General features: G+C 43.8%; 1 long non-coding RNA gene across 1 annotated transcript; it reads right to left on the bottom strand.

Moving 5' to 3' along the window:
* Nucleotides 1-2,276: 2,276 nt before the first annotated feature.
* On the bottom strand, nt 2,277-23,960 carry LOC308462690. The gene is made up of 2 exons (XR_013979257.1): nt 23,252-23,960; nt 2,277-4,055 (listed from the first exon to the last, which is right to left on the bottom strand). It is a non-coding gene; the product is annotated as an uncharacterized lncRNA (long non-coding RNA).
* Nucleotides 23,961-24,023: the final 63 nt, after the last annotated feature.

Below are 24,023 nucleotides of genomic sequence, written 5' to 3'. Positions count from 1 at the left end.
TAATAATTCGTAGCCGAGTAAGATTGTCTTCCATAAACACGGTTTTAACAATGAGTCCGTAAGTGACGGTGGAGGCCAATTCTGGATCCACACGTCCTTCCACTGTGGGGACATTGGTTTCCGGGTGGGAGTTGGTCATGGTGTGATTTGCCAAGTGTGCCTTCCTCTTAGCACGTTTCTCCCTTGCGTAAACAGAGTCAGTTAACAGCCTATATAAAAAGAGAATTGGATATATCAGGTCTTGATGTGGACTATTTGTGTTAAAAACTAAATTAAATAGGTAAAGAGGGCAGGGATAGAGAACGTGTGCCCCCTCAGATGTTATTGGACTACAGTTCCCATTGTCCATGACTATTGATCGTGTTGACTGGGGCAGATGGGAGTTGGAGTTCAACCATATCTGGAGGGCTGCAGGTTCCCCATCCCTGCCCTCGAAGCATCAGATGCAGGCAAAACAGCAGCTTTCCTGGACGATCTCTGGGATTGCATCATCTCTCGTCCAGCTTTTAGACATGTACTTGACCTGCTTCAAAAGCAAACACAGCCTTGCTCAGAATAAACAGATTTGGGTGTTGGCAGAGAACAGGCCAGGTCTATGCTTGATGGTGTCATTCCGGGCAACTGCCAACAGGTCACCATAGGAACAGCTGGATTATTTTACAATTCCGTTGTAAAGCCAATTCTTTGAAGGGAGGAGAGAGAAGGGAGGGGAAGGGAGCACGGTTGCAGAAACCGTAAGGAGGAAACAGTGTGTGAGAAAGAGGTCAAAATCACTCCTTATCTGCTGAGTAATGCTTACAAAACGCAGCCCTGTCACTTCCAAGCAAGAAATTGGGCATGGAACTCCTTGCTTCAGTGGAAGGATTAGTTCCCATTAAAGCCCACACATATCGTCTGAGCAGAAGGCTGCTTTCTGTCAGACATTCACATACCTTCCAACATTTCTCCGATGAAAATAGGGACGTCCCATTCCAGAATGATAATTTTACGATTTATACCCCATACATCTTGCTGGGTTGCCCCAGCACTCTGAGCAACTTCCAACATATATAAAAACATAATAAAACATTAAACATTAAAAAAACTTCCCTATACAGGATTGCCTTCAGGTGGCTCATGGGTCGGAGAACTCCATACCTACAAAATTTCTCCAATGAAAATAGGAACGTCCTAAGGAAAAGTGGGACATTCCGGGATCAAATCTAAGCCTTATGAGGAGTGCTTGAAGGAACTGGGTCAGTTTAGCCTGGAAAAGAGGTGACTGAGAGGAGATATGATATCCATCTTGAAATATATTGAGGGCTGTCACTTGGAGGAGGGAGCAGGCTTGTTTTCGCCTGCTCTGGAAGGTAGGATTTGAACAAATGGCTTCAAGTTGCAAGAAAGAAGATTCCGACTAAACATTTGGAAAAACTTTCTGACAGTAAGAGCTGTTCATAAGTGGAACAGACTCCCACAAGAGGTGGTGGACTCTTCTTCCTTGGAGGTTTTTAAACAGAGATTGGATGGCAATCTGTCATGGATGCTTTAGCTGAGATTCCTGCATTGCAGGGGGTTGGACTAGATGACCCTTGGGTCCCTCCCAACTTTATGATTCTCTGAATTCAGAAACAGGGATGGCTTCTCTAAATCAGGGACGTCCCTGGAAAATAGGGACACTTAGAGGGTCTGCATTCGCGAGCACATTTTTAAAGGGTGCCTCCCAATGAAATCTTGCCTTTAGGAGCTGCTGGTAAGCCGTTGTCCCTGAATTAATACTCTTCAGCCGACATTAAACTTTTTTTTTCATAGTCTCCAGCCATCTTCTGACCTAATCAAAATGCTTGGGATTATCTGGAGAATGCTTTTAGCACAACAGCTGGAGTTACTGCTTCACATTGACAACAGAGTCTGATGAGGGCAAGTTACCCCTCTGGAAAGATTGCTTCACATTGATTGGAAATGGAACATGACACCAGAAGTTATGCTACTGCAAGTGTTTCCCCACCCACAACTTACTCTGGTCATAGTGACTTGAATCTTCCCAAGTTGAGAGCAGGAAATTGTTTGGGACTCCGCAAATTTACTAGCACGAAGCAATCTGTTCGAATTTCCTCTTTACAGCTAATTTCAGTTCACATTATCCCTTTCCCAAAAAGTTCACATGCAGTTCGCAGTTCAATTCAAGTTCATCCAGATGATCCTTTGCATTTTTTCCCTTTCAGCTTTTAGAATGTTGCAAAATGCTGTGCTAAAGTGTAAAATATAATTATGAAGGCTAGGAAAACATCAAAACATGTACACAGCGGAATGCAAATGGTTTAATTTACTTCCCGCAACCATTACATTTTGTAACCTTAAAAGCCCAAAGAGTCTAAGGAGAAACAAGAGAATGAACATGAAAATGAACTAGAAATGATACAACATTCTATCCCAGAATAGACTTGATTCATGTACACTTTACTCAGCAATTATGGAACCACTTTCAGGTATGGCTCAGAGATTTTTTAAATAATTCAGGGGACTTCGTTAAGGCAAACAAGTTCATTCCATGTACTGATTATTACTGCAGTCTTACTCTAGAGAGGGGTGCTGGTGGGATTTTCTGCCTTAGGTGTCAAAACAATGCAGCCAGCCATAGTATGCATCCTTATTTGTTGGTGGTGTGTGTTTACTGTTCCATCTCGGTCAGGAAACGTCTTGAGCCAGCTCAAATGTAGTGAGCGATGCAAGCATTCTCCCCATTTCTGCTTTGGGCAGGCTGAGGCAAGCCTTGGATGTTCTCGCAAAGATGTAAGGAAAATCACAAACAATGGGCGGAATCCAATGCCTTTGTTTTACAGGGATTTTTGCTTGTGCAGTGTGGCTTATCCTTCTCATGTGCCTCCGAGCCCTCCACAAATCTGCTCTGAAGGATTTGGGGGAACCCTCAGAACATATTGGGGGGGTGCAGTGGGAGGAGAAGGGGAAGTTCCATTGTGTAAGGGTAAATCCTTGTGCTAACAGAAGAAGAGACTTGATTCTACTGTGGATACAACCCAGAGGATATTTGGAATTCCTCCAGAGGGCCGCAAATAGGCTGGGCAGGACTTGTGATTGGCTGATGGGTCTTCTGTCCTGCAAGCTTTCTTTAGATATATACCGACAGGTGTCAAATGAAAATGTGCAGGGGAAAGAGTTCTGCTTGTAGTCCTTTTTACACACCGAACCAGTTCTGTGTTATGCTGATTAGAATGGTAAAAGTTTTGCTATCAATTCCCATTATATGCTGGTGTACTTTCTTGAATCCTGCATCGAAGGGGGTCAGACTAGAAGACCCTTGAGGTCCCTTCCAATTCTTATTATTCTCAGACCCTCCGATTCTTCGAATACTGACTTCCTAGTAAAGGAGTACAGTAGTCTGCAAAAGCATGCAGTGGTTAACATTGGCCAGTAGATGGTGCAGTGGGTTGAAGATAAACTTTTGACAGCAGGGATCCCTGCCAAGTTCCTGTATAAAAGCTGAGAAACATTTGCTAAATGTAGCCTGTGGAGGGTGGTACTGGAAATTCGATGCGCCTACAGATAGCCTAGGGTCTTGCATATCTTAGCTGCTGTTTTCCCTTGTATCACCTCTACCAACCCTGCCCCCATACCTGTGGTTTACACTAGCAAGCAAGGAGTAGATTAACATGGAGATTGGCATAACGCTTGAATCAGCACGCCTGATTCAGAATTGGCCGCCAAGCAAATGATCTGATGTATTTATTAGATCACGTAGCCATCTGGCAACAGCTGGTTCCAAGATCCAGGGATCATCATGGCAGAGGGTCCAATGCATGGCAAAGGATGAGGACACTCGCCATTCAAGGTTGCCAACCCCACACCCCCTCAAAGTGCTCTGGAGAGCATTTATGAAGTCCAATTTTACCATCCGTGCTGGGAAGCCAGGATGGTTGGAGACAGCTTCTGAAGCACCAACTTTCCCTTAAGAAACAGCAAGAAATTCCACAGCAACTTTAGGAAGTTTCTTCCACTGCGGAGCTGTTGTTATAGTTATCTCATCTTGTTTCTTGCCTTATCTTCAGTTCTGCCTCCTTTAAAAAAATAAAATGGTTTTTTTGTAATACACAAAGAAAAAGGAAAAACGGTCATTACACCTATACCATACAAAAAACAAATAGACTTAATACAAACTGACTCAAAGACACAAATGACTTCCCGTCTACTCCTTAATTCAGGTATACAAACTTGTTGCCGATACAAACTGTTATAATTTGACTGCATCTTAATTTATCTTAAGTCTCACATCATTCTTAAAGCTACTACTGAAGTTAATCAAATCAAATCAGTTCTGCTTCCTCATACATCTTTAAATGTTTGAAAATCTACCTCCTTGATCATATTTTCTTTAGGGCCTAGGCTAAACATATTCCCAACGCCTCAAAGGACTTTGCCCTCAGGAAGAAAATGGATGTACGGTAAATCTTTCTTGTTTACGGACTGTCTTCATGAAATATGGCCTGCAAGCTGAACATGAATGAGACCCTTACGTTGAAAATAATGGATACAAGGTTTTTGTTCATACAGCCTAAAGTGGTTGTGGGTTTGGGGTTTGCTTTTTGTATAATAGCACCACCATATTATTGGCTCATGTTCAGTTTGATCTCCAGTCTTTCTGCCTTATCAGCCTACATTTTAGGTCATGGCTATGAGGGTCTGGGGCTGTCCAACTCCCATCAGCCCTGGCAGCATAGCCAAGGGTACGGGATGTGTGGAGTTGGAGCTGAACAGCATCCGGACGACTAGAGGGTCCCCCATCCCTATTTTAGATGTCCTACCATACTAGCAAATTTAACTTTTTGCAACAATAGTGTGGAATGTTTTCTACATCATCCTTGTAGCAGGCGAAGCAGGGTTGTTTCGGGGAAGGCAAGGGAAAAGGGGAGTGAAGGACATTCGTGGTTCTTACTAGGATGATTGTGCTATCCGCAAGTACTGCTGTTCTAAATAAGGAGAGCCAGTGTGGTGTAGTAGTTGAGAGCAGTAGTCTTGTAATCTGGGGAATCGGGTTCGCGTCTCTGCTCCTCCACATGCAGCTGCTGGGTGACCTTGGGCCAGTCACACTTCTCTGAAGTCTCTTAGCCCCACGCACCTCACAGAGTGTCTGTTGTGGGTGAGGAAGGGAAAGGAGAATGTTAGCCACTTTGAGACTCCTTCGGGTAGTGATAAAGCGGGATATCAAATCCAATCCAAACTCTTCTAAATAACCACTTTGCTGATCCTGAATACAGTTAAGCTTTATATAGAATTATTGCAAGCAACTTCTCCTGCATTTCATGACCATTTGGGATCACTGGTTGTTATTACTATGTATTTAACAAAAATTTATATGCTGCTTACTAAAGCAAAAGACCTCTACACAGTTTAAATAATAAAGCCATCAAAAATACCAATAAAAACAAACATTAAAAACAAATTGCATTTAAAATATAAAATAAAACCAGTAATTATAAGACACTTTCACTCATTTAAATCATGCATCAAGACAACATAATAAAGTTACATGCCAGGGTAGGATTGCTGAAATAAAGAAGCTTTTTTTTTAAGCAGGGGCAGAAAATAATACAGTGAAGGTGCCTGCCTAATATCAATGGGCAGGGAGTACCAAAGTATAGATGCTGCCACAATTAAAGGACCGATTTCTTGCAAATGCAGAATGGACATTCATATGTGGCACCTGTAAACATGCCAGTTCTGCAGATCTAAGTGGTCAGGTGGGCATATATGGGGCGAGGTGATCCTTCAGGTAAACTGGCCCCAAGCTGTTGAGGGCTTTATATACTAATAGGAGCACTTTGAATCTGACCTGCTAATAAATCATCAACCAGTGCAGATCTCTGAGCTTGGGTGTTATATGCCGACAGGGTCTGCACTGACTGCAGTCTCCAAACCAAGCAGAAGGGAAGCACCACATAGAGAGCATTCCATTAGTCCCGACTGTAAAGTTTCCCTTTATATCCACCACGTATATATGATTGCTACCAGAACTTAATATAACACTTCATTGTGTGTCTGGTGTAGTCTATGAAAGCTTATGCCACAATACATCTGATAAGCCTCAAGGCTCTTTTTTGTTTTTTCAAAGACAAAATCCAACATGAAATTGCTAAACCAGAAATATGTTTGTTTCTGTTTCTCCATGGCTGAAACAAAACAATGGTTTCCTCTCCCACTGCAGGTGTTTAAAATAGCACAACAAAGTTCGGAAGATGGTTAGTCATTAAGGTGCCACAAGGTTGTATTTTGTTCTTATGAGGGGCCTATATGGCAGCTTAGTTCCCACAACTGAGCCTTCTCCTCAGAAAGTCCATCGGTTCTCCATGCATTCCTCCTGCCCATTGAATTAGAAAGTTACCTGCATAAAGTGACTGCAGTGACATTTCTCCTTCCCTTTCTAGCCTCCTGGGAGAAAAGGTGGCTGTGTTTGAGCTCCCAGGGAATTTGAGCCCATGTCTGCAGAGAGCTCTGGAGATTGTGGCAATTGTTGATTCTCTCCTATCTGCTGTGTCATAGTAGTCTACCCTGGCCGGGGGGAAAGTGCCGTGGTCTTTTTTTCTGGCAAGGACCCCCAAGGCAGCATATTAAAACCTAATGTAAACAATACATGTTACATTACATTTGACCATTGCTAATTCTCAGTTGGTGCCTTGTATGCATGGGTAATAATATCATGCTGAAGTTAGCCCAGACTCCATATTGGAGCCATACGGTCAATCTCCCAAACCATGAAATTGAGGAAGTGTCACAAGAAATATGGCTCTGTTGCTACTTCCTTTGCTCTTCTTGGTAATACTTAGCATAACACAACATGTTATCTTATCACAGAACCCATGGTGTGTACATGCAATTCCCAGGTAGTCAGCAATCCATGCACTAGCCAGACCCAAACCAGCTTATTTCACCAAGATGGTGGCCTCCTGTGCTTTCAAAGCATAATCTAGGATTTTATTGTATTGTGCTTTTAAAAGGTGATATTAATAGTCCAGGTGGTTGGACTAAGATCTGGGTAACCAGGGTTCAAATTTCCACTCTGCCCATGGGCAGGGGAAGCAGCTTCCCCTCCCCATCAAGTAAATAAATAAAAATACTTAACTGACCAATTGCATTGCAGATAACTCCATTCTGCCCCTCCTAACATAAAGTCTGCCCCCTCCCCCAGTAAATCCTGGCTACGCTCATGACTCTGCCATTTGACTACTTGGGAATTGCATGTACACCACCATGGGTTCTGTGATGATAAAAAGCTGGAACATCAATGTAAGGAAACAAATTTTGAAAAATAAACCAAGATAAAAGCAGGTTTATAAAACAGCACTTGGATAAAATAAAACAAGCCAGTTAAAATAGCTCAGGAAGAGTTAGGAACCTAGGAAAATCTTTCTTATTCTTTAAAGCAGGGATGGGGAACTTCTGGCCCTCCACATGTCTGGACTACAATTCCCATCAGCCACAGCCAACATGACCAGTGGTCAGGCCTGATGGGAACCGTAGTCCTCCTGGATGGGCATGGGAGGAATGGCTGAAGAGTTGGAAGAAGATCAGAGAAGTGGCTAGCTCCATCCAGATTCTATGCTACTTTATTTATTTCATAAGATTTATATACAGCTTGATTGTAAGCAACCTCAAAGCTGTTTACAAAAAGCTAAAACCATAAAAATACCAATAAGAAGAATTAGCAAAGGCTAAGATAACAATGCCTGGCGTGCTCTGGTCCATGGGGTCACGAAGAGTCGGACACGACTAAATGACTAAACAACAACAACAAGATAACAATGAACTAACAATGAACTAAAAACAGATTAAAACATGCTCCAGCTTCCTAAATATCTGGGTAGGCTTGTCTAAAGAAATAAGTTTTTAGCAGGCACAAAAAAAAAAAAAAGTACAGTGAAGGTGCCTGTCTGATATCAAAAGGCAGGGAGTTCCGAAGCGTAGGTGCTGCCACACTTCAAGATCTTGTTCTTACAAATGCAGAATGGATATTATGGGGCACCTTTGACAGTGCTAGTTCCTCTGATCAAAGCAGTCAAGTGGGTGTATATGGAGTAAGCCAAAGTACTAAAATAGTTCCATCTCCCCAACCACTGCAGTACAGTATTATGCCAGCAACATAGCTATCAAAACTTAACAGACACCCCCTTCACTGCATTGGAGTAAATGGAAACTTCCAGGAACTTTGATCTTGCAGTGCTCATCAATATATCTTCTTCTGCATTGCAAAACGCTTGTTCCCATTGCACAGACACCAATGCAAATGTATTGTGTCCAGTTGTATGAACCCCATTGTGTGGGAAGGTGTGAAATGGTTTCTGCCATCACTACCTGCTGATTGGTGTCTTCCGTGCATGACTAATGTGGGGGTGACATCAGTCACCATCAGCATGATTGGCAGGTGACAAGATAGTTTCCAAGGGCTCTGTGCAAGTGGATGTTGTTGCTGTTGCTCTCAGCTCCCTCCTCCATCACTATTATTGTGCTTTTGACTTAATTGCCCATAAATCTTACACCATGTAGGCCCCAGGGTTGTGGCAGCCATATTAGGTGAACCATAGGGCTTGGTCGGGTTTGCCTAATTAACATTAATTTTTATTAGGTTTTAAATTATTAGCCAAGGACACCAGCAGTTCTCTGACTATGTCCAAGTTATACAAGAATACTACAGTACTTAACAAACCTTAATGAACATCTATTATAGGAGTTTTATTTATATCATTTCCAGTACTTTTATTAATCACTTTTGGATACATGTATCTAGGGGGAAAGTATCAGCCCAACATTCCCTATGTATCCTTGGCATTTGTTGCATATATGGAAGCACTGGATACATATTTCGGTGTTTAATCTTTTCCGGAGATTGCACACGTGTAATTGAAGTGGAATGAACTAGGCATGGAAGTCACAATCTGCACCCACAAGGCATCATGTTCAATACATCATCATGTTGCTGCTGTAATACAAGAACCAGGACACAGCTAGCTCCCTGTGTGAAAATGAGGTGGTAAAGTCACCTCCTGAGGACTTTCCCACTTCAGTATAAAAGTGTAAATCAAGCTTCAGTTTAAATGTGGGCTGCAGATGGCTGTATCTGCTCAAAAACTAGCAAAACAGAATAACACCCCCAACCCAACCCACATCATTTCAAATGTCAAACCATTTAAAGTCACTGCACCCCTATTAATACATTCATTGGAAACAAATTCTGGGCTGGGTTAATCCAGACACCTTGACATAACAAGCAAACTCTGTAACATTGTGCCAATGTGTCAGGTCCAGAAAAGACTCCAAAAAGTATAAACAAAAAGGAGATTAATTAGTCTATGAGTATCCCAAGTGAATGAAGTTGAGAAAGGAAATAAACAATAGGAAGGGAAAGCTAATTGGGGATAAGCAAGATCTTTTAGCTTTTGACATGTGGAATGCTGTTGTTACAAAACAAGAGCACTTACTTCTAAATATCTAATTTTATCCTGACCCTTTAACTTGAACCCTACACAGCCATTTCACATGACCTGGTCCTAATTTTTCAAAAGAACAAAAGCTGTGAGTCATGGCATAGAGTCTGTATGTTGATTTTGAGCGACTGTCTTGGAAACTCTTATATCTTGGTAGGAAAGGCTGTTGCTAGCAGACATCATCCAGCTTGGGACTCTTGCCACTTGAAAATGAGACTGGTGCGATTCAAGTTTTTAGAAGTATTGTGCATCCCCATTAGCTTTGGGGCTGTCATTTCTAGAAAGATCTGGTGAAGAACACTGAGCATTTCATACACTCTATACTTTGGCAACACTGTGAAGAGAATTCAAGATAAGTCTGTCCTGCCAATTGCTGAATCCCTAGATTGTTCATTGTTGCTTACATTTGATCTTCCACCAGCAATGGTGCAAACAGCTAAAATATCTTCAGCTCTGTAACCAAGATTGTTGCAAGACGATCAAACACACACACACACACACACACACACACACACACACACACGTGTGCTAAATCATTCACCGTTTCTTTGTAGACAATCAGCTGCCTGAAGCACAACCTTGATAAATACTGGGGGAGATTTCCGGATGGTACTGGATGGTATACCTTCCCCTCCATAATGTGGGGGCAGAATATTGTGCTGCTGGTGCAGGTTGTGTTGAGTAGGGTAGCCACAGCAAACACAATCGCCGTGTAAGGGGTGTGAGATGGCTGTCAGCTCACTCAAACACCAGTAGCCCTTACTGGATTGCTTTAGGAGCATGTGGATCCTCTTGGAGAGACATTATTATTATTATTATTATTATTATTATTATTATTATTAATTTCATCTATGAATTGTTTCCTATGGGACATTTCAAAGTGATTTACAGTATAATAAAAACATATATGAAACTGTTCCATATACAGGCAACTCACAACTTGCACACGTTTAAATCTTGCACATTCGGGTGGCAGAAAGAGGGTGGGCATCCAGGAAAAAGAACTTTGGCAATCCCACCCACCATTGAACCCAATGCGTTTCAGCTATTTTGGCTTTAGGCACTATTCCCAGAACTTAATCCCAGTATAAGTTGAGAGTCGCCTGTATAGCTAAAATAACTTCATGTGTAAATAAACAGCAACACCATACTAATAATAATAAAAAAAGTTTACAACAACAGGCACAAAGGTAAAGGACTCCAGGACGGTTAAGTCCAGTCAAAGGCGACTGTGGGGTTGCGGCGCTCATCTCACTTCATATCCACAGACAGCTTTCTGAGTCATGTGGCCAGCATGACTAAACTGCTTCTGGCGCAATGGAAACAGCACAAACATAAAATCTGTTCAACACAGATACCAACTGGGATCATTACTTCCATTGATAAGGCTTGTCGAAAGAAGAACATCTTTAGCAGGTGCTGAAAAGATATCTGTATGAAGCAGTGACTCCTGTCTCCAGTGTCCTTGTAGCTTCCGCGATGTGTGTGATTGTGGCAGGCCTTTTTATGTCTCTGCAGTTGCACAAATCAGAAGTTGAATAAACAGAGGGGGCACTGAAAATGCTCCTTGCTTCCTCCAAGGTCAGGGTCCACGTTCTTTTCCTTAAAATACCTTCCATCTCTTAGTTAGGTAACAAGTTGTTTTTCGATGGAGTTTGATTTTCAGACTTGCATTGGTGAGCATTGCAGAACAATGCCAAACACCAAAGTGCCCACTTAGTAAACGCCAAGCATCTATTTTTCTGCTTTAGTATTTTTACAGAAACCAAGTGTTTCTTTTGACTTTTGGTCACTTAATGACTTGACTACCTGACCCTTTTGTCTCAGGAAACAAAAAGAGAGAAGAATGGACCTTCAGGCAGAGCTCAGCCCTAGAAACTGTTTTGAGTGACGAGACTCCATGAGGGCTGTGTAATAACCCTTTTTAAAGCTTGTTGCTTTGGCTTTGCATAGAGAAACACACACGCTCCTCCAGCATAATGGGAAGAGACTTCAAAGGACATGGTTTCTATGTAGGCGAGGACCCTGGTACTTCTCTTTTTAGAAACTAACCACCAGAAGAGAGGGAGAAATGGCGTTAAACCATCAGAGAAGTCCAATACTATTTTAAGAGAACTATTTTTGAAGGCAGCTCTGCTGGTGTGGGTACTCCATCCAGGGCTGAGGTCATGATGGGTTCATGGTTTCTTAGACATTAAATGGTGGTTTCGTGAGTCCGACTGTGGGAGTTTCTTTACACCACTTGAGTGTTTCGGGGAGGAGGACTAGAGAGCACAGGATGTCGCTGGTGCTATCTGCAGCAGCCAAAACCTGGTGCTGTAATGTCTGAGCCTGGGCCCGATGATATCACCCTACAGAATTGCTAAGAGACAGAAAATGGGAAAGGAAATATTCAAAAGTTCTTTCCAAGTTCTGCAAAGCAAGAAGATTAGCATGGCTTTCATCCATCTCATGATTCAAACTGAAGAACTATTTCAAGGCACAGCAACCAGAAGGGCAATTATTCACTCTCTTTTCTTTGTTCTGCCTCTCTGCTCTCAAGGTGATCACCTGCCTATTATTTTATGGTCATATGGACAAGAAAGAATGGACTGAATCACCATAGTCAGTGCTGTAATGTGAGTTGAGCCAGCCCACATTCTAAAGGATTGTGAGAACCAGCCCCAAATAAAGTGTATTTTCATAGACCAGGTTAACAACAGTGGTTCGAAACAAAATGGGTGGAATTCAACGCTGCACTTTTCCAATAATTCTGGCCCTGAAAGTAATGCAGTTTGTCAGGTAGAATTATGTTCACTGCTCATCTCAGTTGTGTGGGGTCTACTGTGGTTGCTTATTGGTGAAAGAGAGCTTGTTTGCATCTTTTCAAAGCTACTCTCTTACTGTTACCATCATCATTTATTGCCTCCTATGAATTCTGGCATTGCATCTGGGCAGAGCCCTGGCTCAAATTTAAGCCTTCCTCCATCTCTAAAACCAGAACCTGTTTGTGCATCTAGATCAGGATCATGGATCAAGCAGCATGTGAACCGTACAAAAATAAGTCAGTTCCAAATACAAGTCAATTAACCACCTGAGCAATCTGTGTGATGTTCTTTATTTTTTCCTTAGGTGTAGGCAGTCTTAAAGCTCCACTGAATTTCACACCTGAAGCAAAAAGTCACGAATATGGATTCTTGAGCAATCCTAGTCCCCCGTTTGTGCTGTTGGGGGAAGATTAGGACGCAGCAGGTGTTTACCTCCATGTAGCCCAGCCAAACTCCAGCCACCAATGGCACAAACTGTTGACAGGCTACCTGTGGTGGTATTCCTAAACCAGGGCCCAATCCAGGCCTTTCTGCTGCACTAGCTTGGAGCTGGCCCTGCACAAATCAAGAAAAAATTATGCCACCCAATTTCTTCCCTGGTCAGCAGTGCTTGGATGCAGCAATGGCTCCCCATTCTGTTTGCCCAGTTGCTCCCCAGGTGGAAGTCAGGATTGCTCCCCGAGACTTTGCTTGCTAGAGCATTTTGAAATCTCAGGCCTTTGTCTTTAATTTACAGTTCCGGTAATGCGGTCTTAGGAGGAAAGACTTTGGACTGGTTAATTAACAGCTAAGCAGGCAACAAATTTCAGTGGCATCATTAAAATGATGCCTTCTACTGAGGACTAAATTTTAGATCACAAGTACCCCAAAATAAATTACCCTTGGCCCCCCAAAAAGATATTAAACATGAAATTAAAAGTTATGATAATTTTTATTACAATTTGAGAACAGATATATACGCTTGAAGGGGGAAAATATTGAGCTAAAAATGTGCTTACCACTGAACTTTTTAAAAAAAATTTAAAAAGTGATTTCCCCTTATTTCCATCTAACGGAACTACTTATCATGGGCCCTGATACTTACTCATTTGCTTGGCCTCAGTCATCCCATCTCAGCCAACCACTGTTCAGTAACTAAAGATAGACCTTTTAGGTGGTCTGCAATTCCATACTCACAAGTGCATCAGAGCAGGACAATGTAATCATGTTCCACTGCTTCACAATAAGCCTTTAAGGAAATGGGAAGTGAGGATAGTCAGCCTGCTAACCCCCCCCCCCCGCCCCATTGCCATTTTGGAATGGTCTGTCACAGGATCGGAGGGGAGGGGAGGAAGGCAGACTAACTGTCTCATCTTGTGAACACATTCATTTAGAATAAAGGTAAAACAGCCACATAGCCTTGGATCCTGAGTTTCCTTTCTGCAAATGGACTACTGGCAACACGAGAACGGGCCTTCTCTGCAGTGGCCCCCGTTTGTGGAATGCTCTCCCTAGGGAAGTTCACCTGGTGCCTTCATTATACACCTTTAGGCGCCAGGCAAAAATGTTCCTTTTTAACCAGGCCTTTGATTGATCTGATTGACATCCTATACCCTTTTAAAATGTGGCTCTTTTTTGGGGGGGCTGTTATTGGGTTGTCGTTTTTATGTTGATTATATATATTGTGGTTTTTATGTTGATCTTTTCTGCGAACTGCTCTGAGACCTCTGGGTATAGGGAGGTATATAAATTCAATCAATAATAATAATAATAATAATAATAGTGGTGGTGGTGGTTTTTACTGAAGGGAGTTGTGGGAGTCCAACAACATTCAAGAGGTCACAATTCAGACTGCAATGGCTACTGTGTAAAAAAGAATAAAGCGTGATTAAGAAAACTAAATGGGTAGATATGCTTCACCTCAATGGAACATTTAAAGAAACAGTTCTTCTAGATATAGAACAATGGCAGAATTTGTGAGGCACGGTTTGGGGGATGAGTGGAGACCATGGTGAAATCCTTCCCTTTTCATGGCTGGAAAATGAGCTCTGGAATAGAAAAAAGTGTGTGTCACTCTGATACAGTAGACTAGGAAGTGAAACCTAAAAACCACCTTCCTTCCCTCTCCCCAAAGAGACGGCTGAAGAATGAATTCACGTATTGCTCACAGCTGAAACAGGAACTTGGTGCTTATTGACAAGTGCGGGGCCTTGTCCTTCTGTCTGAGGTTTAAAATTATATTTGTGGCTACTTATTCCTATTCAAAGGCAGCTTAAAAGAGTTTTGCTGTCTCTGTCTTCAGCTTCTTAAAGTATCTAAGTACCGTACTTCAGCCTTGAGCCATTTCCCTGGGCAAGGCTGCCTGAGAGGAATTCTGCATGCTGACCTGGCCTGCCAGACCCTTTTAACTCAAAGGCTGGCCAACCACCATCTTCTGGCTCAGGAGATAAAGGTCTAGGTAGCTGCCCTGCACTATGCATGCTGTATAGTAGTGGAAAGGATCTCCAGTGAGCAGGGGTCCCCAGGTTCCTTGGACTGACAGAGCCACCTCCCACAATTCCTGCAACACCCACTATTATTTTTGCACACCTTCAAGATGCCCTTGAATGCTTTTACCCCTTTGTAGCATTGACACTGTCTTGACACTGTGGCTTTCCTGGGTGATTCTACATTTCTCTTTATGTATGAAGGGCATTGTACTTGAAATGCGTGCTTTAGTAAAGTATTTTTCCAGTGAAGCATTGTGTCTGTTATTCTTTTTCTGTAGCTGCAAGCAGAAGTATATTTGACTAATGCTGCACTCTGGAAGTCACTGGGACATTGATGATGATGGGTTTCCTTCATCCCCCCTCCCATTCATCTAATGGGAAGTTACAAAAGGGAAAAAAAACATGAATGAGGGGATGATTTGAATGAACTGAGTGTTTCTGCTCAGTTCAGTGCTTGCCTGACTAAGGAGAGCGAGCTGGTGACTCAAAGCCTGTGGAGAGCAATGTAGACAGGACAGGTTCATTTGCAAAGCTTGGCAGCACAATGGACAACCAGACATTTGGGTGGCTTCCAGCACAGATAAAAACATAATAACATGTCAAACTTTAAAAACTTCCCGATTCAGGACTGCCTTCAAATGTCTTCTAAAAGTTGTGAAGTTCTTTTTCTCCTTGACGTCTAATGGAAGGGCGTTCCACAGAGCAGGCACCACTGCCCAGAAGGCCCTCTGCCTGGTTCCCTGTAACTTCACTTCTCACAGTGAAGCTGGACCTCAGTGTCCAGGCTGAAGAGAGCGGAGATACTCCTTCAGATGAACACTTCTGCAGATACTGTCCCGGGGTCCTTTACCTTTTTTTACCGCTGTGCAGTGGCACAGAACTGTAGAGCCACCTTCCTGACATCACTGCAGCTTACCTGAATGGGGCTGGGGCAGGATGGTGGAATAGCCGGGGTTATGCGGGTGCCCCAGCAGAGCCAATGTAGCTCTCTTGCTGGGCCCACAAAACCCTGGGGTTGCGTCCTCTCTGCTGAACCCCAGTGCTGTCTGGGTAAGCTGCAGTGATGCCAATTTTGGGAGAGCTGCTCCACCCCATGCTGCCTCAGGCCACACTTCTCTAATGTCAATTGAAGTTTAAAGACTGTCTCAAGGCAAATCTTTAAAAATGTAGTATAAACACTGACAACTGGGAAACACTGGCCTGCGAGCACTCCAGTTGGAGAACAGCCTTTACCAAAGGTGTCATGGGCTTTGAAGACACCTGAACTCAGGACTCAAGGGAGAAACATGCTAAGAGGAAGGCATGCTTGGCAAATCCACACCGTGATCAACTCCTGCCCGGAAACCAATGTCCCCACTGTGGAAGGACTTGTGGATCCAGAATTGGCCTCCACAGTCACCTACGGACTCATTGCTAAAACCGTGTTTATGGAAGACAATCTTACTTGGCTATGAATGATCACCAAAGAAGACATCCTTAGATGCTGATATCTTACAGGTTCCAGATTTTCCTCCGACTTTTCTACCCTCTCATTCCAAGTTGCTTCTACCATTTCTCTCTCACACGCTGATCTCACAAATGTCATCCTTAGTGGGCTGTGGAACACGCCTGCCTCTGAGTCCCTTCAGACCTTTCAAGGAAGATGCAGCCATTTCTGGGCTATTGGGACTGATTATCCAGCAAGCACTCTAGCAAAAGGCGCATCTGGCCCGCTTAGCCTCTGACCATTAATAAAGTTTAACAACCACCAACAACCATTAATACAGCAGTCCTCCTGGTCCCATAAACGCTCCTCCTGTCCAAAAGTCCCAATGTAGGGACCAATTAGAAGAGACATGTCTTTTGCTAAGCACAGAATGGGAAAATGGGAGCCCAAACAGCAGTCACCGGTGGCTATGAAAGCGGTCAGGCCTGTTCGACACTGAGTGAGAAATTCAGCCTGATAATCCTGCCAATCCCAGGTCAAATGCTAATGTCCCTTCTCCAAACTTCCCAGCAACCAGTCCAATAACAGTCTTCAAAATGTGCAGGTTCTGGGCTCTTGGTACCAGATTAGCTCTTCTGCTTCCTTTAATTTAGAAAGGTCCTGCAGAGCTGGACAGCTGCCAGTCAGTCTGTCAAGACGGGAACTATTTTGGGAATTTTTATGATGGAATAATATTTTTTTGGTAAACAAACGGAAAGCTGTTATACAGGGACCTTCACCTCTCAGCTCCCGGTTCACCTCCCTCACTGCTTCAAAGCCACAGTGGTTGCACTGTCCATCATGGAGAACTCCCCTCATAGCTCTCGTGGGGACAAAATAAACAGCAGCTTTTTGCTCTCTTTTCATTAACTCTTCAACACAAAAATGCGAGTAAGCGGGGGGGGGGGGAGCCTTTCTGGTTGAATGGGCAGAATTAAGCATTTGCCCACTGGATTTAATCTTTCAAAGTACCTCAAGACATACTGGCACAGTGCCAGCAATGGGAACTCTGCAAATACACATGCAGCATGCTCTGTTTGCCATTTTAAAAATCACCACAACTCTTCTTTCTCACTTTGCCATTCAGCACTTTAGCTTTCAGTAGTGAAGCCTAGCCAAGAACAGACAGAACAAACAGGATAGAGAAGGGGAGTGTTCTGCTCTGTTGGCCCTGGTCATGATTAGCCAAACGGAATAATCTGACAATTGGTTTGGGGAGGGGGGAGCGGGTGGACTGAACTGTCCATACCATGATTTTAAGTCCTAACAATCTGATTCCATTCTGGTTCAAGTGGAATCCATCCCTTTAGTACAGGTCTGGCTTGTCCCAAGATGTGTATATTTCATTTCCCCTTAAATTATACATATTGGTAAAGGGCAAATGCAAATTATTTTGGCGGGAGGGGGGAGTCCATGGCAGAACCACCACTTCCTAAGTCCTGATGGATTCTTGCTGATAAGCCCCTTTCTTTCTTTCTTTCTTTCTTTCTTTCTTTCTTTCTTCCTTCTTCTTCTTCTTCTTCTTCTTCTTCTTCTTCTTCTTCTTCTGTAATTCAGTTTTTAAAAAGCATTTTTATTTATTTTAAAATATTTATATGCCATTACATATCAGAGAGGTTTACAACAATTATACTTGAAACCATACAATGATTGAAAATCACATAAAAAGTGACTCAGAAATCATCTATTATGGAAAGATGCATTCTTAATTGTCTGCTTAATTCCCTCCCACTGGGAACTGATTGCCTTAATTCCCTCTCACTGTTTTCTATGGAAATGAAAACAACTACATTGGCTACACAGGGCCAACATAGTTTTTCTCCCTTGGGGGGGCTGTTATAGGAGGAGAAAGCTTTGGATCTTGTGCACCGAAGACCTCTCTTGATCCACTCGCTGGCTCTCAAAGTGAACCATTCACAGTGGGATCAGGTGTTAAACAGGGTTATGTTATTGCCCCAACTCTATTAATTATTTTCATTGCCATGATCCTACACTTTGTCGAAGGGAACTCCCCACCAGAGTAGAAATCATATATCGAACAGATGGAAAGCTCTTCAATCTGAGCAGGCTGAAAGCAAAGAGTAAGATTACAGTAACTTCCGTCATAGAGCTTCGGTACGCTGATGACAACCTCCAAACCATCCTAAATATCTTTGCAGAAGCTTACGAAAAACTTGGCCTATCACTCAACATCCAAAAAACCAAAGTGCTGCATCAACAAGTACAAAATAACCCCTCTGCAGCACCACAAATCCAACTCAGTGGTGTAACGTTGGAAAATGTTGATCACTTTTCCTACCTAGGCAGTTATCTCTCCCCAAGGGCCAACACTGATGCTGAAATCCAGCATCGCCTGAGCTCTGCAAGTGTGGCTTTCTCCCGATTGAAGGGCAGAGTGTTTGAGGACCGGGACATTAGCAGGGAAGCCAAAATGCTGGTTTGCAAAGCTATTGTACTACCAACCTTACTATATGCTTGTGAAACATGGACCCCTTATAAATGCCATCTCCAACTCCTCGAAAGATTCCATCAACGGTGTCTCTAAAAATTTTACCCATCACTTGGGAAGACAGGCGAACTAATATCAGTGTACTGGAAGAAGCAAAGATCACCAGTGCTGAAGCAATGATTCTTCAACATCAACTTCATTGGACTGATCATGTTGTGCGGATGCCTGATGATCGTCTTCCAAAACAACTACTCTATTCCGAACTTAAAAATGGAAAGCGTAATGCTGGTGGTCAACAAGAGAGGTTTAAAGACCGTTTCAAGGCAAATCTAAAAAAAAGTAGTACAAACACTGACAACTGGGAAACACTGGCCTGCGAGCGCTCCAGTTGGAGAACAGCCTTTACCAAAGGTGTCATGGACTTTGAAGACACTCGAACTCAGGACGCAAGGGAGAAACATGCTAAGAGGAAGGCACGCTTGGCAAATCCACACCGTGATCAACTCCTGCCCAGAAACCAATGTCCCCACAGTGGAAGGATGTGTGGATCCAGAATTGGCCTCCACAGTCACCTACGGACTCATTGTTAAAACCGTGTTTATGGAAGACAATCTTACTCGGCTACGAGTGATCGCCAAAGAAGAATAAGGAGTATCCTGCCCCTTCAGTCCTCTTCCCAGTCCTACAACCAACAGAGCATTCATGGCAGAGGAAGGTCAATCAAATGTGGAATCTGAAGGTATCCATTATACAGCCATAAAAAGACAATATTTTATACAACTGTTTGCACACACAGGTGTCCACAGGGGAGGGCAAGAAGAGAATCATCCCCTCCCCTCTGGTGAACTGTAATTTTCAAATCCACTGCTTTCATGTCTTAAAAAGTGTAGAACCTGGTAAATGAAGGAAAATGTGCATGCTTATCTTGTTTATTGTTTTGAAATTTGAAAGCCATCCTGGGTATTTGACTGAAGGGCATTTGAAGGTATAAGCACACAGTACAGTTTTGTTGAGTACTTGTTGACAACCTTTGATTTTGGATTTATCTCCTCTACCTGCCCTTCCCTTCCTGTGTATTTTCTCACACAGATTTCTCCACACCACAGATAATTGACAGCACTTCTTCTTTGAAGAAGAGAGGGAATATTATTCCCACTTCTGTTTTATACAGAAGGCTTCAAAGTATAGTCAATATCTTAGCCAAGGTCTCAGACTATAACTTATGTGCAAAACCTGCTGAATGCCTGCCCATCACCTTCCACAAGTGATAACTCACCAGGGAACTTCATTTTCGGGGACTGCACAAAATTCCAGTCATTTCAGGCTTAGGATACCTCTTCCTGCTTTTGTCCTCATTTTCCATCTCACTTCCCTCTCACCTCCTTGGCTTCTGTCCTCTTCATTTTAATTTGCAAGACAGAAAATTCCAACCCCACCCAATTTTTTCTCTCTCACCTGAGCTAGTCACATGCTCCCCTAATTATCTTCTCATAGATTCCCGTAAGACACATATCACAAGACCGATATTCTTTTTCACTTTGCATGCCTCTGTACAATTCTTACATTTAGGGTTTCTCACAGGGACAGGGAATGTGGGACCTTCTGGATCAGTTTCCAAACGTGGCTTTCCAAATGTTTTTGGACTACAAGTCCCATCATGGGCGTAGCCAACGAGGGCAGCTGCCCCCTCCAGATCAAGAAAAACAGAAATAACTAACTGGCCAATCACATTGGTTCTGCCCCTCCCTAACAAAAGTCCTGCCCCCCCCCCAAAATCCTGGCTATGCCCAGGATTCCCATCATACCTGACCACTAGTCTTGGTAGCTAGGGATGATGGGAGTTGTAGTCCAATAACAGCTGAACAGTTTGGGAGGCACTGCTCTGGATGTTGCTGAAGCACATGAACCTTCAACCCTGACAAACTGGCATTGTTGGCTGGGGCAGATGTTGTTGGAATCAAACAACATCTGGAGGGCCCCAAGTTCCCCATCCCTGGTGTAACGTGTGACAACTTTATGTTGTGTGTCAAATCTACATCATATATGATCATCATGCTGCAACCCACATTCAGGGATCACACAGCTTGTAACTTGCAAACGGCTACGAGTTTCGTAACACGTGAAGCAGCCCTAGGGGCATCAAATTCAGTGTGTTCATATAGCTAAATAACTAGATTTCTTAATCATGTCTTATGCCTGCAAAAAAACAGAGCGAAGCCATGACATGTACTGCACCTTTAAAAAGTTATAATCCTGTGTTTTCTAGAAGATAAAAGCTGTGTGAAACCAACTTATGATCCCTTTCCCTTTTGCTGTGATAGTTAGCTGCAGAGAGAAGTTCCCCCCCTCACAGGCTTCGGCCTGCAATGACCCATTAGTCCTGTGTTATTTATGACTTTATAAGCTGTTCCCTTGGAAATAATGGGTGTAGTATCCCAAATGTGGTCTATGATTTCATTGCAGGATCAGGACGGAGGAACAGATGGGTTCTTCCTCCCTCCGAGCTCCACCACCAAATCTATTCTTTCATATCAGGAGAGTTGTGGGCAGGTGGCCTAGAGTAACTTAGGACCATGTGGCTCAAATGTGTAGTAAGGGACAGGAAGTTTTACAATCAAGAAAACTGTCTTGTATTTTATTTTTTTTGTAGGGTGGGGGGCAGCATTGTAGGTGAACACTTGTGCAGTGCTGGTTACCCTCCCTCACACTGATCCCTTCCCCCACATATACGCTGAAGTTAGCATTTTCCAATGAATCGCTTTGAATAACAGTTATTGTCCTGGAGGCCTGGGACTTTACACGAGTGTACTTCTTAAAAGATACCAGGGGACCCTGACATCAGACCGCAGGGAGTTAAGTAAGCTTGATTGGAGTTTGCTTACAAGCACAGAAGCCTGCGCTAACAGCCCTGCTTTGTGTCATTCGGAAGCACAGGCTCCAGCCCTTTCCGATTTCTCACCTGTCCAGACTGGTTGAGAGAAAATGTCTCTTTATTGAGGGCTGAGAAGAAAACCGCACCTATTGCCGCTTATTCCCCTGTGCAGTGTTAACCCTTCACTTCCAGGGAGTCTCAACAGGATATCCCTGGACCATAAACACTGTGTGTATTCAGCCAAGGATCTCTCTGGTGTTGTTTTATTATTATTTTTAAAAAACTGAGGTATAGTTAACCCTTCACTCACTAGCACAGAGCTTCCTTGGGGAGCTTTTCCTCAGGGGTATTATTCTTAACACTCGGTTGAATATCACCCAAGTTCAAGTGGGTCCAACAGTCAAGAAGGCGGTTTCTGCACCTGGTGTAGAAGGAAGTGAGGAGCAGATGGAGCTTGTCAACCTGGAAAGGTAGCCCATCTAGGAGAAGGAAAACTCTTGATCCTAAACCTTGTGGGATATCTTCAGAAGAAGATAAGTCTAAGAAGTAAACCCTATACAAATCTGGAACAGAGTCCCTAAGATGGTCAGATAGGGCCTTGTACGCCTCCTTTCGGCAATTCCTGCAGCCAAGCTGGTGCCAAACGTATCACTGTGTTTTCCTTTGGACTACATCAGCGGAGCTGAGAGGGGCGTCTTGTTATCTGGGCAGCCCAGGGCCTCCATACACGCTGCCCGGGCACGTGCCCCGGGGAAGTCACTTCAGTGCTGCTAATGCAGCAAAAACAACATGGGAGGCAGTAGTTTTGATTAAGGCTGGCATATAAATATATTTTAAATAAAATAAAATCACCCTGCTCACTCACTCCCCCCATCTCTCCCTGGCTTTCCAGTAGCCATTTGCCCTGCCTTAAAATAGCTTTATTTGAGAGTTCCTTAATGGCAGAAAACAAACCAGTATACTCTTCTACAACCCAGCAATTATGTAGCCAATATGGAAATGTAAAACTGAAAATTCAAAGTATGTTGCTGATATCTTGTATTGGGCTTACGGAGGCTACAGTAGACATATGTCAACTTTTGGCTTCCACTGAGCTCTGCACTGAACTCCCTGATGAAGACTTGAGTGAAATATAAAAAGTTCCACAACTTAAGGAGACGTTTCAGCTTCCAGAGTAGCCTGTTGCTGTAAATAAACAAGAGTCCTGTGGCACCTTCAAAACAAACTGATTAAGAGGTAACTTTGTGTGTAGTAAGAGTTCACCTGAGGCATCTCTTTATGGATGTTGGTCTTGGAAGATGCCAAAACGTTGTTATTTCAGAGTGTTCATTTGGAGCTGATTCAGCGCATGCCCTGTGCGCCAGTATAGTGTGGTGTAGTGGTAAGAGCATTGGACAAAAACAAAGGAGACCAGAGTGCTAGTTCCCACTCAGCCACGAAATCTCCCTGGGTAGCCCTGGGCCAGTCATTGCCTCTCAGCCTCACCTACCTCACAGGGTTGTTGTGAGGATAAAATGGGAAGAGGGAGAATCATATGCATATTTGAAAAAGTCATATTTGAAAAATGAATCCCTAAGCAGCAAGCAAGGTTCAGCACACTCTCTTTCAGTCCAAAACTGTGCCTTTTTCAGTGTTTCAATAGAAAACCAACCAGCCGGTGCCAGCTGCACAGGAGGTCTCAGTGCACTGAGATAAACGAGCACTGTCTTTTCTTTACCTGCTTTGTATCCTGCCCTGAGAGAGATCAACACGGCAAGCACCGCCTCGTGAACCCTTCCTTCTCCAAGAACTCGGCGGCTTCCTCCGCCCCAGCTTATGCAACCTTGCGGGCTGCCACCTTTCGTCACCCAAACAAAAGGGGCTGCGCCTTGACTTGAGCAGCGCCTCCGCCACGTGGGAAAAGCCTGCACCCATCATGGGGTCGCTGCCAGGCAGCTGCAGCTTTTGTTGCCAAGAAGAAAGCTTCCCCGTCCTAAATCCCCGAATAACTAGGGTTCCCACCCCACCCCATATCTGGAAGGGCGGAGGAGATATTATTACGGCCGCCGCTTCCTCCCTTCCTCCACCCCCCCTCGGGGGGTTTCGAGGCCCCCGCTCGGCTTCCGCGCTCCATTTCCCAGCCAGCTACAATTATAGAATTCTAAAGATGGAAGGGACCCCGAGGGTCATCCAGCCCACCCCCTACAATGCAGGACTCGAACTCACGACCCAGGGATTAAGAGCCTCATGCTCTAGCTCTACCAAGCGCGCTAGCCAGCCAGCCGGCCCTCTTCCCCGCTTCCCGGCCTGCTCCCTCCCTGCCTGCTTTTCCTCTGATTTCTCGGAAGAATTCCCGCCTGCTGGCCTCCTTCGCCGCCGCTGCCCGAGTGTTGTGATGTTGTTTTCCCTTCGTCGCTATGGGCGGGGAGTTCCGACCGGGAGCGAAAAAGGGCGGGAGAGGGAAGGGGGCGTGATTCCGGCGGCCCCGACGGGGTGGTGGAAGGGGAGCA

The sequence above is a fragment of the Podarcis pityusensis genome (genome assembly GCF_964106645.2).
Source record: "Podarcis pityusensis genome assembly, chromosome: 1".
Lineage (NCBI taxonomy): Eukaryota > Metazoa > Chordata > Lepidosauria > Squamata > Lacertidae > Podarcis > Podarcis pityusensis.
The sequence above is the reverse complement of the archived record's forward strand: the minus strand, read 5'-3'. Positions and strand labels throughout refer to the sequence as shown.